Source organism: Pinus tabuliformis, chromosome 2_1 (assembly GCF_031772625.1).
Source record: "Pinus tabuliformis cultivar Carrire ecotype Pingquan chromosome 2_1, CPIR1, whole genome shotgun sequence".
Classification (NCBI taxonomy): Eukaryota; Viridiplantae; Streptophyta; class Pinopsida; order Pinales; family Pinaceae; genus Pinus; species Pinus tabuliformis.
This window is the reverse complement of record NC_142299.1, coordinates 346494413-346510250: the sequence shown is the minus strand read 5'-3', so window position 1 is coordinate 346510250 and position 15838 is coordinate 346494413.

Sequence of the window (15838 nt, the reverse complement as noted above, 5' to 3'; positions counted from 1 at the left end):
GGAAACCTTTGCCCATGTAACTAAATTAAACACGCTTAGAATTTTAATTACTTTAGCTACCAAACATCATTGGATGATACACCAGCTAGATGTGAAATTTGCATTCTTAAATGGGGAATTAAAAGAAGAAGTGTATTTAATGCAACCTAAAAAGTTTGTTAAACAGGGGGAGGAACATTTAGTCTATATATTGAGGAAAGCATTGTATGGAATAAAACAGGCACCCAGGTCATGGTATGATAAAATTGAATCATTTTTCCTACAACATAGTTACAAAAGAAGCAAGAATGATCCTAATCTGTATACTGTGTTTGATGAAGAGGGGAAAATTGTTTTGATTTCTTTATATGTAGATGATCTTATCATTACAGGAAATGTTGATGAACTCTTTAAAGAAATCAAAGAGTAGATGTCACAGGTTTTTGAGATGAAAGACCTTGGAGAGTTACACTATTGTTTGGATCTTTAAGTCTAGAGGGATTCTAGCCATAGTTTTCTGTCTCAAGGAAAGTATGTTAGGAGTTTATTGAAAAAGTTTAGAATGGATCAGTTCAAAGATGCCTCAGTGCCTTTACAACAGAATACCAAACTTCAGAATAATGATGGTTCTAAGGAGGTCGAAGAAACACTGTATAGACAACTGGTTGGGATTCTAATTTACTTGTCTGCAACTAGGTTGGGTTTTGCTTTTGCAGTCAGTTTATTAAGCCAATTCATGTCAAAACCTCTTGAGAATATTTGGGTTGAAGCAAAAGGCGTCTTAAGGTATCTTCAAGAAACCTTAGACATTGGTATTAAATATACTGATTCATTTGATGTTAGATTGACAGGTTTTCAGATTCATATTGGGCTGGAAATCTGGATGAAAAACGATCCATAACAGGTTATGCATTCAGAATTGGGTCTAGGGTCATTGCATGGAGCAACAAGAAGCAAAAAATTGTATCCTTTTCTTCAGCAGAAGCAGAGTATCAAGTAATGTGTGCAACAACGTGTGAGGCACTTTGGTTAAGGAGACTTATTCAGGATGCCAGAGAAGAACAAAAAGATGCAACAATTATTAGATGTGACAACTAGAGCTCAATAAAACTTGTAAATAATCTATTGTTTCACAAAAACACAAAGCATATTGATACACAGTTTGACTTTGTTAGGGAGAAGTTTCAGTCAAAAGAGATTTATTTTGAATATTGTAATACTTGTGATAATGCTGTAGATATTTTTACTAAGCCCCTTGGAAGAATTAAATTTGAGTTATTTAGGGAGATGTTAGGAGTACTAGTGAACCCTTTGTCCATTAAGGGGGAGTGTTGAAATTAATGGAGAAATGTATTATTGGAGAGAGTTCGTCAATTAGTTATGTGTGAGACTTAGATTAGGAATTAGTTCCTACATTCTAGGTGGTTGTTCTAACTCTCCTGTTAAATTGTAAACTGTATATTCTTGATGTTTAATGATAAAGGTGTAGAGAATTTTGCGAAAGGTAGTCTCCCGGTGAAGCCCCTCACCTTTGAGTTGCTCATTTTGATGAATATATTTTGTGTCTTCCATTTTTAAAACTTTCAATGTATAATTTACATTGAGAAATCTATAGGGAAATGATTATAGAGAAATCTATTTGTTTGATAAGTGCTTGTGATGTATTTTTACTTATTAGCTTTGTTACTTATTATTATATGTATGTATCATCAAACAACTACTAAAACAAGAAGAACAAGAACACAAAATATAGGCTGAAATTCAGGGACAAAATCTCTCCACTTGAGACAAAAACCTGTAACTCTCTTCTCTTCCTTATAGATTCTTCAATTAACAAATTCCAAGACCTTAAGATTGAATTCAAAACCCTCCAAGACAAATACCAACCTCTCTTGATGATATGATAACCTTGATCCTGTCAAACCCAATCAAATCTCTTCCAATAACACTTTTTCAGCCTCTAGCTACAGAAATTTCGGCCTCCACTGTAGATATGAAAATCCCCCCCCAATAGTTGCTTCTCCCACACATGTGAGCTTTGATCTTCCTTCTGAGCCTTCCTTTGACCTTTTCTTGCCTTTCTTTTGGCTTGATGGGCCCTGACCCAGGTTCAGCATTAGGCAGCCTTTTAGAACCCCTATGAAGGTATCCGACTGTCCTTCGCGCAACCCTAAACAATGATTCAGGCACTTACGCGCCCCTGTGACAATGTTACTGTCTCATTCCCTAATTATCTTAGTGGTTGGCCAACTTTATCATGTAATTAGGATTACCCTCGCATAAACATACATTATTACTTGCATCCAAATAAAAAATAGCAATAGATACATTTGCACATCAATTTGACATTATAATGTAAACCCAGGACTTAACATATCATAATCGCATGCAATAATCAAAGACAGAGAACACAATGATTCCAGAATACTTCTGTTTCTTTATGATTCAAGTTCCAGGTACAGACTCTATCCACCCTGCTCACACAGCTAAAGGGGTCCACACACTCAGCTACGGATTTCCACCATAGCCCTCTGCGCACTCAGCTGTAGAGCCTCTTCCTACGCTAAGACTCCCACTCTTACCTCACCCAAACTTACCAATGACTCATGACTTCTAACTCACTTTCTGAACTGTCCTCTTAGATATTCTAAGACTTCCCTTTTTATACAATCCCATGGTCCACAGACCATGGGTAGATCTCCAAAACCGACACAACTTATCTAGACTAAGAGTGGAAAACCCTTTTAACTTTAGACATCTTTGCGCTCTACAACCACAAAATGTGAAGACCTTACATTTCTTTACACAAAATTCAGCCCTTTTGCCCCAAACTTGGGTGTTTAACCCTAAAATTGACCCCCAGGGGACCCATTCCCAACAGGCCCCCAACACAAATATGGTGACTCGCCCTCGAGTCACTCGGCTGGTGCGGAGACCTTGTCACGAAGACCTCCCAGCTCGACCTGAACAATTGCTACCTCAGCGGTGCACTGCATTGTTTCCTGCTTCAACTCCTCAACCAACTATTTTATCATTGGAGCTTCTGCTGAGTCTCCTGCAGACATGCAAACTTGCCTTCAATTGTAGTCATGATGTCATAGGCCTCATCTAACCAAGGCTTCAAACGAGCCTTTAGCACGGCTTCCTTGTGTTGTGCTGCATCTACCTGTTCCTTCAGTACCTTAGTCTTCTGCAGCTTCACGATCCTTTGCGTGATGACAAGAGTTCGCATTGTTGCCTTAACCTCATCGTAGCGTTGTTGTAGTTCTCGTGCTTCTATCTCCAACCTCTGTACATTAGGGTCCTCATGTAGATTGGTGATGACCTCTAGCGACTGCTCAAAAAGTTTCGTGCAGTCTATCACTGCACTTGCTACCACATCTGCCACAAAAATTTCATGTTTCTCCTTGAATTCTAGTAGAGTCAAAGGCTGGGCCTTCAACTACAACTCCGCGATATTGACATTCAGCTCCAGCTAAACCTTGGCCAACTCTATGCGTGCGTCGCATACTCCCACAAAGAGTTTTTGAATTCGCACATCGACTGGATCAACCTCAGGGATGTCCAGCTTCGGCACAGTCTGGCATGCTTCATCCACAACCTTAGTGAGGTGATGATTCTTATTTGTGAGGTTGGACACAATATTGATGGTGGAGTCGCGTTGTACAACCATCTGAGTATTGTTGACCTTTTTCTCATTGATCACCTGTAAAGCGCGGTGATTGTGGGCCCGAAGTTCAGTGATCACACTATCCTACAAAAGGTAAAGAACTTTGCTAAGAAGCACTGCCAGATTAAGTCCCACAGACTTGAGGGTGCTTATAGTGGGTTTGTCAGCATTAGTCGCCGTCTTCAATGCTCCATCTGGCAGCACGATGGCTCGGGGGTCCCTAGCATGCAACATCTCCATGGATTTTGAGGTGCCAATGACCATGCTGGTGGGTGCCATGCTGGTCTGCATGTGTGAGGCGTGGACCTACAGTTTGTGCAGACCCATCTAAATAGCGCCCAAGACCTGTTTCTATTACTGCTCGAACTGTTGTAGTAGTTCTGCGGTGGCATCCTACACCGTATCCCCTATATCATTCAGATCCCCATTTATCAGGGTGATCAGATCCAAAGACGTCTTGCTCACTTTGGACTTCTTCCGTGGCCCTATATTTTTTGGACCCTTGGTGTGCTTGATACAAAACATAGTCATTTCCAAGTCCGCTCCTCCCTGCTCTGTTTGTTCATCTGCTTCTTCCTCTGTCTCTGGTGAGGGCGATTTCTCTTTGTCAGAGCCGTGCTCCTCTCCTCCTGCCTGTCCTCCTGCGTCCTGCGTGGAAGCATGCTCTGCCTTAGCCTTAGCATTGGCCTCCTTTCTCCGTTTCATGGCCAGCTACTCCATATTCAGCTTGGCTTCTTCCTTCTTCCATTGCGCTTCGGTTTGGCTAGATCCCGCAGCTAAGTCTAAGGTAGTGCGCCATTATGCCGACCAGCTGTCAAGGACTGCTTTGATCTCGTCATCTGTTTCCAAGTAGGGTTAGTCGTGCCACATCTGATTGAGGTCCTTCCGCGCCCTTATTGATACGTGGTGGAAATCAGCCTTGAATTCCATGTACTCCTGCAATCTCTCAAAATTGGTAGGCGACAACCGTGACTTGTGGTTGATGGCCATGTGCACATTCATCTCCATCAGAGTCCAAAATATTTTGATGTCCTCCACACACTGAGGATCCTTGGTCGCCCACAGCAAAGCATACTTCACGGCCTCTGATAGGTCTAGCGTGACCAAAGGGAACTGAATGTCTTTGGGTAGCTGCCATGCTACCAGCACTATGGACAGCAAGAGCCATGCATAGTGAAATACCTTGTTGAGATCCTGTGCCTCATAGCAGTTTGCAAGGAACTCACCGCAAAGGTAACACACCCAATTAAATTGAACACCCTTCGGGCATTGGGCCGCCAAAGCTACGACTGGTGCCGACACTTCGTCTGCACGACACTTTCGCATGACCTTCCCTACTAAGAGTTGTGTGGCTACTTTGACCGCAGGGTCACAGATGCTCGAAATGGCGTAGCCGCGCAACTCCTTCACTAACTTGAATTTTTCCTTCATGGCCTCCGCGAGGACATGTTTGCCAGCCTTTCCACCAAATGCCATGGCTAGATTTTCCCCTGTGTATGGCAGCCGCGTGATCCTATGGATCAGTCTATCAGTGATGGGTATTGGCTCCTCTAGCCACAAACACCCATCGTGTACCAAGCACAGTAGCTGCTTGATTACCACCATTGTGATGGGTGCGTGGTTGTAATGTGGCACCCATAGCAGGTTGAGCAGTCTTGCCTTATCCATGCCTCTCAGCCACTTTCGTGGCTCCAATGCGGTTACTCCAGTGGTTTTATGGAACACGCGATGCATGAGTTGATCCGTTGCTAGGTGAGGAAACCGCTCTGTGTTCGCTAAATCCCAGTCTTCTAATTTCAAAAGGGGGACACACCCCAAGCATGGTCCTTCAAACACAATTTGGTTCGACAAGAGGGGTGTATGCAGAGTGACCTTACTCTCGTCAATGTCTTTGGGCACCTTGGTCTTTCCCTTGCATGGAGGAACGTACTCAGGCAGCTTAGTGATGGGGTTAGACCCCACAATTTTGACATCCTCCATTTCCACCCCAACATCCTCATCATCCATGGGGATATCCTCAAACTCCTCTTCTTTCGGTTCTAGGTTAATCATCTTGCCCTTTTCCTTTGTAGTGGGCTTAACCTTCTGGGGGTGGTTCTTGGGGGATGCGTGCACCGACTGCCGTGGTGTAGCCTGCTTGCCCCTCTTGATCTTAGGAACCCCCATGGTCGGGGTAGGCCTTGGCCTATGCATCCGTGGAGAATTTGGTACTTCAACTGGTATTTGTACAGGCGCACCCTCTGGGGTAGTTCCCTCTACTTCCATAGCCACCTCTGGGACAACTCCCTTGGTTGTAGTTGCTTCCACGCTCATAGTTTCAATGGGCGTCAACATAATGCTACGTAATAACTCCTGATTCACCTCTGGCAACGTCTCAAACAAAGAACTTGCTAGCGAAAGCTTGAAGGTTTCACGGTTCATGTGCGGCTGAGAGCTCAACAATTCAATTCTCAAAATGCCAAGTGTTTTTCATTGGGAAACCCCCTGTAATTTATAGGCACTTTCAAATAAAAATATGACTGTTTCTTGTAAAATTGGTTCATTAATGCTAGATTGGCAGCATATTTTCAGAGATCTGTTCCATAAAGTCCGACTTAAATGTTGCCCCCCCGCTCCATTTGGCCATTTTTTCATCATTAAATCATGAACAGTGACTTTAACGGTCACTTTCCAACTTCTCTGTGCGGTTGCTTCCTTGGTAACACAACCCCCTACGCAATCCCATGGGCATTGTGACATATATTCATTTCGCACAGTTCCCCAATCACGCAGCTCTCTGCCCGGGAAGTGTAGTTTATAGTCCCACACTTCCTTTCAGCTACTTGGAGCGCTAAGACTATGCTTCCCTCATATAGTCACCTAGCTGGATCACCGATGTATGGCTTCAATCGGCTACCATTCACCTTCCCTGGGAAGGGTTCTCCATTCAATTTGACCAACTGAACTGCTCCACCATCGGTAATCTCCTTGATAACATATGGCCCTAGCCAGTGCATTCGAAATTTCCCTGGAAATTTATCAAATTTACTGTCATATAACAAGACCATATCATTTACCTTGAAGGTGTGTAGTTTGATGTGCCAATCATGCCATGCCTTTTCGTGCTCCTTTTGAACTTGTTGATGAAATCCAGCTAGAAATTGGTCCTCCTCAAGCTCTACTAGCTGCGTGAGCCTCTCTTCCAAGGCTCCGTGGTCCGCCATTCCTGTGAGTGCCACTATGCGCAGACTAGGTACAATGTATTCCATTGGCATCACAGCTTCTATGCCATACATGAGTCTGAAAGGCATTTGCCCAGTCAAATTATTGCAAGTCGTTTTATAGGCCCATAGCACCGTTGGTACGCACACATCCCAGTCACTTCTCTGAGCATTGTAGACCTTCGTCAGTGCGTTCTCCAGTATCTTATTGAATGCTTCCACTATCCCATTGGCCTGTGGGTGATAAGGCGTGCTCTTCTGATGATACATTTGAAATTATTCTGTCAACGCGCTGATTGTTTCATTAAGAAAGTGCATATCGTGATCGCTCATCAAGCTATTTGGACAGCCAAATATTTTCAATACAAATTCAAAAAGAAACTTTATTGTTGTCATGTCTGTACAGTCCTTCATAGGTTGCGCCTCCACCCACCTGGTCAAGTACTCAGTCGCGGTGATGATGTACCGTGCACATGTCTTCTTTCCTGGAGGCTGAATTGGGCCCACAAATTCGATCACCCATTTCTCGAATGGTTGTAATGTCACCTGCGGCATCAAAGGCAGTTCATCCCTCTGTGATGGCCTGCTAGTCCTTTGACATGCGTCACAGGCCCTACAATATGCTTTCGCATCCTTATGCAGAGTTGGCCACCACAACCCAGTAGGCAAAAACTTCTGTGCTTTTTCTTTCCTTGCATAATGTCCTCCTGCAGCTCCTCCATGAGCCTTCGCAAGAATGTTGCTTCATTCAAAGTCGGGTAAATAACATCGCAATATTTTTTCTGTCCCCATTTTGCACAAGTGCCTGCAATGATGGAGAAGTCTGGAATTCACACTATTAACTCCTTCTGCTAGCTTGTATACCCTTTTAGAGCAGTTCACGTCATCAGGAAATGTATGATATCTTCAAAGTGATTGTCTGTGATGCACACTACAAAGAGCTCTACGTTAGGCAACTCTTCCTCTAAATTAGTAGGTTCCTCTCCCATTTCAATGCGCGACAAATGATCAGGTCCCACATTCAATCGTCCTGGCTTCGCAATAACTTCAAAGTCATATTCCTGGAACAACAACAACCATCTGCAGATCTTGCCCCCCAACACAGGCTTATTGACCAGGTATTTCAATGCAAAATGATCTGTATACATCTTAAAATGTCCACCCAACAAATAGTGCCTGAAATTTTGGAGTGCGTATACCATGGCTAGTCCTTCGTGCTCTGTAGTGGAATAGTTCTTCTCATCCTTAGACAACTTCCTGCTCATGAATGCTATAGGATGGTCCAATTCCCCCTCGCCTGCCTGTGTCAGCACGACCCCCAACACAATACATGAGGCATCCACGTGCACATGAAATTCCTTCTTCCAGTTCGGGAAGACTAGGATTGGCGCGGTGACCATTTTCTCTTTCATCATGTCCAAGCTCTTCTGGCATTCATCACTCCAGCAAAATGTAGCATCCTTTTTCAATAATTTCTCCATGGGCATGGTGATCTGGGCATAGCTCTTGATGAACTTCCTATAGTATCTGGTATGCCCTAGAGTTTCATGCAGCTGTTTCACATTCCTTGGTGCCTCCAAGTTGATTATCACCATGATCTTCGCGGGGTCTACCATCAATCCATGTCTACATACCACATGACCAAGCAGGATCCCGAAAAGGACACAAAACGGACACTTTTTTAGATTAAGCGTGATCTGGTATCTCCAACATGTATCTAACATCAAGCGTAGACTTTCCACATGACACTTGACCAATCCAAACATTGTCTAATCATCAAAGTATACCTCCAGAAACTTATGAATGAAGTCTTTGAATGTCACAATGACTACGCACGAAAATATTCCTGGTGCATTCTTCAGCCCAAAAGGCATTATAGTGTACTGAAAACATCCCCATTCAGTCAATAAGGTCATCTTGCTTCTATCCTATGGCACAATTTTGATTTGATGGTACTGAGAGAACCCATTAGTGAAAGAGTATGCTTCTTGGTTGCCCACATTATCCACGATCTCGTCAGTGAACGGAGTTGGGAAAGGATCATGCACACAAGCTTCATTCAGCTTCCGGAGATCCATGCATATCCTTATTATTTCTTTTTGTTTCTTTTCTTGAACCACTATCGGGCTTACCCAATCAGATTCTTCCACTGGTTCAATAATTCCTGCCACGAGCACCTTATCTAACTCAGTGCGAACCCTTTCCTTGTACTTAGGATTAAGGCGGTAAGGTCTTTGTTTCATAGGCTTCGCATTCGGTTTTAGGGTGATCTTCATGACACCCAGGTCTCCTATTATCCCTTTTAAATCAAAAAACTTCGTGGGGAACAAATTGTGATATTCACGGAGGAGATCAGTGACGTTGTCTACTGTCGCATCATCCCAATAGTCCCCGATCTTTGCAAATTTCAGTTCCGCCCTTGTGCCAATGTTGACCTACCTGGTTTTTAGTGGCATGGTTATGTCAGGATCCTCTATCTATGGACCTTCAACCTTGTGATGACCTTCAGTTTCTGGAATATTAATCTTTCGGGGATCCTCATCTTCTTCTTTAGTGGTCACGTTATAGCATTCTAGTGCATGGCTCAGCTGGGTAGTCCAATCAGGTTGGACCAGGTCCAAAGGATCTTGTAGTATCTTAAAGATCACTTCTTTAACCTCCTGTAGCACCGTTCCAATACAGTCAAACCCATCCTCAAATTTGAACGTCATTATAAATCCCTGGCGCAAGATGTCCCACTCTTTAGTGTCATGGCAGAGCTTGGTTTCCAAGTACCAATTCATTGGTATGACGCCCATGGTATGACAAAACAGATGCATCCATTTAGGCTAGGGCTCCACTCCATAAGCCTTAGTCCATTTAGCCAAGTGATCACGCAGATCATCCCCTCCATCATACTTATTTGTCATCCACACTTTTGGCTGCCCAAAACGTATTCTCATCATCCTCCTATAGTCGCTCCAATCAATGAAATTATCCTTGTACGTACCCCACCATCTTGCGGGCGTAGCGCATAGTACCCAGTCCAAGGCCTTGAAGCGATGTATCTCTGCACTTCTCTTTCAAATGCATCCAAAAAGAAATCAACATCAGTTAACCCATCATAATGAGGCAAATCCCTAACATCGGATGACACACAACGCAATGACTTGGTCATCATATTACAATGCAACATAGATACTTCATGCAGCCAATTCTGCCAATGCTCTAATTCTTTATCCAAATCTGACGTGTAGGAGCTTTCACGGTCCCATGCAATGCGTCCGTCCACTTTCAAATTCACCCAATCCTAGTCTCGCACTTTTATCTTGTAAATCTGGTCCAGATCATCATAAATTTCATAATCTTGGATTGGTTTTGTATAGCACGGTCCTTCCACGGGATCTAGTGGCACCACCACGCGAAGCGAATTCTTTTCAAATATCATCTTTTGCTTCTTCAGGTTGATTACCCCATTCATGTTAGTGGCCCAATCGATTCCAAGGAGTGCAGGGTAAGGATTGCTATCATCCACAATCTCTATTACTTCAAAATCCGCCAGTGCGCTCGCGCCCTCGATGTCAATTGTTACCCCTTGCAGCCTCCCCATTGGGATAATTTTTTGTTGATTCACCATTCTTAACTAGATCGGAGACCACTAGAGTGCAGGTCTCCCCATTCTTTCCCAAGTCTGTTTTGGCAAAACATTTGCGTCGGACCCCAGATCTAGGATAACTTGGTCCATCTCGTATTCCCCTATCTGCACGGTGAGTCTCATTTCATGCCCAGTCCTTGCCTTGTGCTTTCCAAGCTTCCTAACCACGCATAGTTCACTAGTAGAAAAATTCTTACCAGTGCACCGATTGATCAGTTCCTACAGGCCCTTCACAGCCTTACTATCGTGGAGCAGTTTCATGCAAGTTTCCAAGAATGTAGTAATCATGGATGGGTCCATTTCTTCAATTGGTTTCTCCTGACTTCCTGAGGTAGAGGCCTCAACAAAGCTTTTCTTTGCTTCCATAAATGTTTCTTTTGCATGCTCCAAATCAAACCCAGTCTCTTTTTCTGGTGCTTTGTGGACCCATTCGCCTTCTGCAGGCTGCTTGCCTTTATCCTCCCCCATCGTAGTTCCGCTTCGCAGCATAATATTTACCTTAGGGTCTTCCTCGCAAGGCTCAGCCCTCATCATCTGGAGGTTATGTGCCGGCTACAGAGGCTGTGCCCCCTTTTCGCAAACCTTAGCCAACAATATTGGGCAATCCTTAATCGCATGGTCAAACTGAGTACAGTAACGACATGACAATCATGTCAGATTCAGACAGTCCCTCGCATAGTGTCTTGGGCCTCCAAAATTGTAACAAATCAACTGTCCTTGGCCTCTACCACGCCCTCCTCCACCTCGGCCTCGTCCGTGCCCCTGGTACTCACCTCGAGTTCCCCCAATGCCTTGGTCTAGAGGCCACGTTTCTGCCTGCACCCCATATGTAGGTGTCCTATCCATCATTAATTCGTAACTATGGCAATTGCGCTCATCGTGACCTATTGATTGACATAAGTTGCAAAAGAGTCGTTGTGGTGTTTGTACTAATTTTTGCAGCAAGAGGAAATTGTTGGTCACATGTTTCCCAGTCACTTGACATATAGTGCACCATAGCACGGGCCCTGTACTTGGCCCTCCCGTAGCCTCCGACCATAGAGGCATTGGTCCCCCTACTGCAACATAGTTCGTGAAGACTAGGCAGTTATCCTTTTCATGCCCCTGACCCTTGCATTTTAGGCACCAAACTTCTTCATGTGCCTTTGGCCGAGCTATTTTGTCCTTCTTCAGACTTTTCATTTTGAGACAAAGGTTTTGCAACTACGCATGAATCTACTGAACCCCAGATTAGAATCATGCATTGGGATCTCATGCAGCCTCATCACAATTTCCAGAGCTTCCGCTTGGGTCCCAATCTTCTGTTGTGACAGCGCAAGAGTGAGGCTATGAACCATTTGCGGTGCTACCCATCAGTTAGGTTCATGTTGGCTTCACAAATCATACACTTCAATCTTTGATCCAAATCCCAGGGCGTCTCCCCAGGCTTCCTCATAATCTCCTTGAATCCCACAATCGATTGCGCTTGAGACTTAGGTCTACTGAATTCTCTATTCACCACAACTTGGATATCTACCAACACAGATGTTGGGCTATTAGTACTATACTTAATGTACCACGTTAGTGCACGGACCTGTAGAGCACTAACCAGTGTGGCTTTCTTCATTTGGTCATTCGTGCTACCCTGGGCTTCCCATACAAACTTCGTGACAAACCAGAAATGTTCTAGATATTCATTCCCTATGCGCTTGAATACAGGTAGTTTTACAAAGTTCACCTTATTGAACAGTGGTGGAGGTGGCAGTGGTGTGGGTGATGGGGTGAGCGGTGGAGGTGAGGATGGAGGTGGTGTAGATGGATGGGATGAGGTTGGAGGCAGTGTAGGTATTCGCGGGAACCCTTGTCTTATCAACTAACTATTGCTTAGGGGAGAAGTCTGTGGTGCTCCTTCATCATCACTCAAAGCAGGCATGATCAATGAGCTATACTTAATACCTTTTCTTCCTCTGTCCTAAAAGACTTTCCTGTTTGCATAGCTCCAAACATCAAGGCAACCACATAACTTGTTGTTCACACAAGAGCATCTTAATCCAAGTATTTAGCGACTTTAAATACTTACCTCGCGGTCCTTTAAAGAAGTGGTGCTCTGCTTCACTATAACTGACAGATGTATTGACCGCAAATTCTGTCACAAATCCTCCTATGATGTGGCGTAGCCAATGGTCGATGGCATGCACGATCTTATCTTTAGACGCTTCCATTTTCCTTACTAACTCCGGTGTCCAAACAATCAAAGTGTCAAGCCTCCACCTTCCTTGGTCATCTGCCAACTTTGCGATCCACTCGTATAACTCAACTAAGAAGGAACAGAAGAAGATTTCATGTATTTCTGTGTACAGGTTTTTGTCCAACCACTGTTCTTTTGTCAATCGTGGATTCATGTTTTCTTATGCCACAAATTCGTGGATCTTTCTATCCAACCAGTTTTTGATCTCTTTCTTAGTTGGATTCCAATGATACAACATCACACATCTCGTTCTATAGATCCCGGTCCCAGAAACAGAACCATTTGTTGGCTTGATGGGCCTTGACCCAGGTTCAGTGTTAGGTAGTCAAGAAAATCCCTACACTACTGGCCCTTTTTGGCGTCAGCCCGCGGAATGCGGACCAAAGTCTCACCCGAAGCAGTATGGGGGGATGCAGGAACCAAGTTTCTACACCCTAAGATGGTTATGATGTCAATTTTATATCGTAATCCCTGCCTTCATGTAGATCAATAAGCCTTTTAGGGCTTGTCGATGTATTTCCCCTTCTGTCTTTTAGAACCTCCGCGAAGGTATCTGACTGTCCTTCACGCAACCCTAAACAATGATTCAGGCACTTACGTGCCCCTGTGACTATGTTACTATCTCTTTCCCTAATTATCTTAGTGGTTAGCCAACTTTATCATGCAATTAGGATTACCCTCATTATGGTTATCGATTTGACTTAAGTATTATGGTTATCCAAACCATAAAAGGAACATGCAATTCTTTTCCCATACATATGTGGAAATTTACCATGCTTTGCAAAATCAAAAGGAAAATGTTTAGAACTAGATTTATACCTGCCTCTTTCACCTTTATTTCCTTCATGAGGACATGAAGCAAATGAATAAATGGCTCCCTTTGGAACACCATCAATATCTTCAAGGCTGTTAGAGACTCCCCAACTCTCTGGTTCAAGTGTGTGCCTCTGAACACCTGCACCCTACAATTGATGTTTCAAGATATTGCATTCCTCCTGAATACAATCTTCACACTCTGTAATGAAACCCCTCCTTGGAGCTGTTTCAATGGCCTTCATGGCAGCCTTGGAACTTTCTCCATAAGCTTGTCCATAGCCAAGACCCAAATACTTAGACCTTTCCTCAACCATTATTGGTTCAACAATACCTTGTGCATGCTTTCCGAAGCCCTTTCCTTCATATCCCATCTTGGACATTAGCTTGGAACCTATGCCTCTAGTATGTTTTTCAAAAGAACCAATATAATCATTCTTAGAGGAATTTGAAGACAAACTGGAATGGTTTACCTCTTCTTCAAGTTGAAACTTTACCAAGGCTTCTTGGGCAACAAAGATCTGTGTCTCCAACTCATGCATCCTTTTCAGGTTCATATTTGCAATATGAAGTTGCCTCTCCATTTCCTGCAATTTGTCAGAAAGCAACTGCTTCTCTTCCTCCATGGAATTCAACTGCTCTCTAAGTCTGCTGCTCTTCCTTCCATCCTCATACATTTCTCTCACCATATCCATCATGGTGGACAATTCTTGCTTCATGTCTTCATCAAAGAATCTTGTGAAGAGAGAATAATTTGAGGACCCACTTGTTGATGTTGTCATTATGTCAATGAACAAAAAAACTTCAACAAGATAAATAAAGAGCTTATTTAAGCAGCCCTTTGCAACGAACCTCTTGTTCTTTAAGGACTGCCTTGAGGACCTTTGGGATAAGAAGAGTGCCTTCAACTCTCTTTCTTTCTTGTCCTTCCTGGACTGAGCTATTAACAACTTTCCCTTTACCTTTGCAAACTCAGAAAATAGTCAATCTGCAACAAAAGCATATAATCAGCCTCTTGCTGTTCAAACGCCTTTCAGACAAGTAGTCTTTGCTTTGCCAATCAGGAATTCTAATATAACCTTCTTTGAAGGTGGGGTTAACCAAACTTAAGCTCTGATACCATCTGATCTGAAAATGGGTCACTTAGGCTTCTTGTCTAACTTACAAGAACCTCTCCCACTCCCAAAGCTTTAAATATTCCCAAGTCCTATTGATTAACCAACGTAGAAATGATAATATGCTTGAAATTATAGGTGTACGCTTATATTTATTGTTGGCTGTTTATGTGCTTTAAAATCTGCTGTGTATGCCGATATGTAAATACATATAATAAATACTAATGCGACAACAAACAAAACACACAGAACAACAATATAATTTGGAGTTCACCCAAAACTCTTGGGCTACATCTCCTTGAGCTCTAGTCAACTCGACTAGGCTCTTTGGGATTATGGCATGGGTATTTTTTACAAGCTTTTGGCTCAACTCCTGCTGTTCTACATAGAAACATTGGGTTTAGACACCACTTTATCCCTGGCTCTTGGCTCTGGTTCTTAGCTCTGGCTCTTGGCTCTTGGTTCTAGCTCTTTGGCTCTGACTCTGGCTCTTCGGATTTGGCTCTGGCTCTGGCTCCTCGGCTCTAGCCTCTTTCTGCCCTCTATCAGTTTACAGCTCTTTGGCTTTCTCACTTGAACTCCAAGTGACTCCCTTGGCTGCCTTTTTGCTTCTGCGTTGCCTCCTTCGCCTTAGCTTCCTACTTTGGCTTCACTTTCGGCAACAAACAATCAACAACAACAACCGACCTCCTGTTTCTATTGTTCTGTGGCTTTTTAAGCCAAATCAGTGTTGTTGGTTCATTTTCCCTCTTCGGCTCTCTGTCTTCTAGCCACATTTCGCTCAAATCCCTTCTCTGAGCGTTAGAAATTATTGGTAAACGCCCTTAGGGATGGATGCCACCTATTCTGTGACGGAAGGGGCAATCAGCACTTGAAATCCCCAAACTTTGGCATTCTCATCTTACACAGGTAAATATACTAGACACGGGAAAAATTGGCATAGAACACTGTTCCCCGGACTTCAAATTCATAATTGTGCCCTAAACTCCTATCAGGTCCGCCCATAATCGCTATCGCAAGTTGCTTCGGCCTTGTTCCAAGGTTTCCCTTCGTATTTAAAAAATACGTTAAACACATTGAAAATACGGAAAATGGCCTTATGGCAGATTTCAAAATAAGATGCATTTGCATTTCGAAACCCTTTCGGGTCCGGTTTCATTGGATCGACGCATTCCTTCGCTTTTCATTTATTAAACGAAA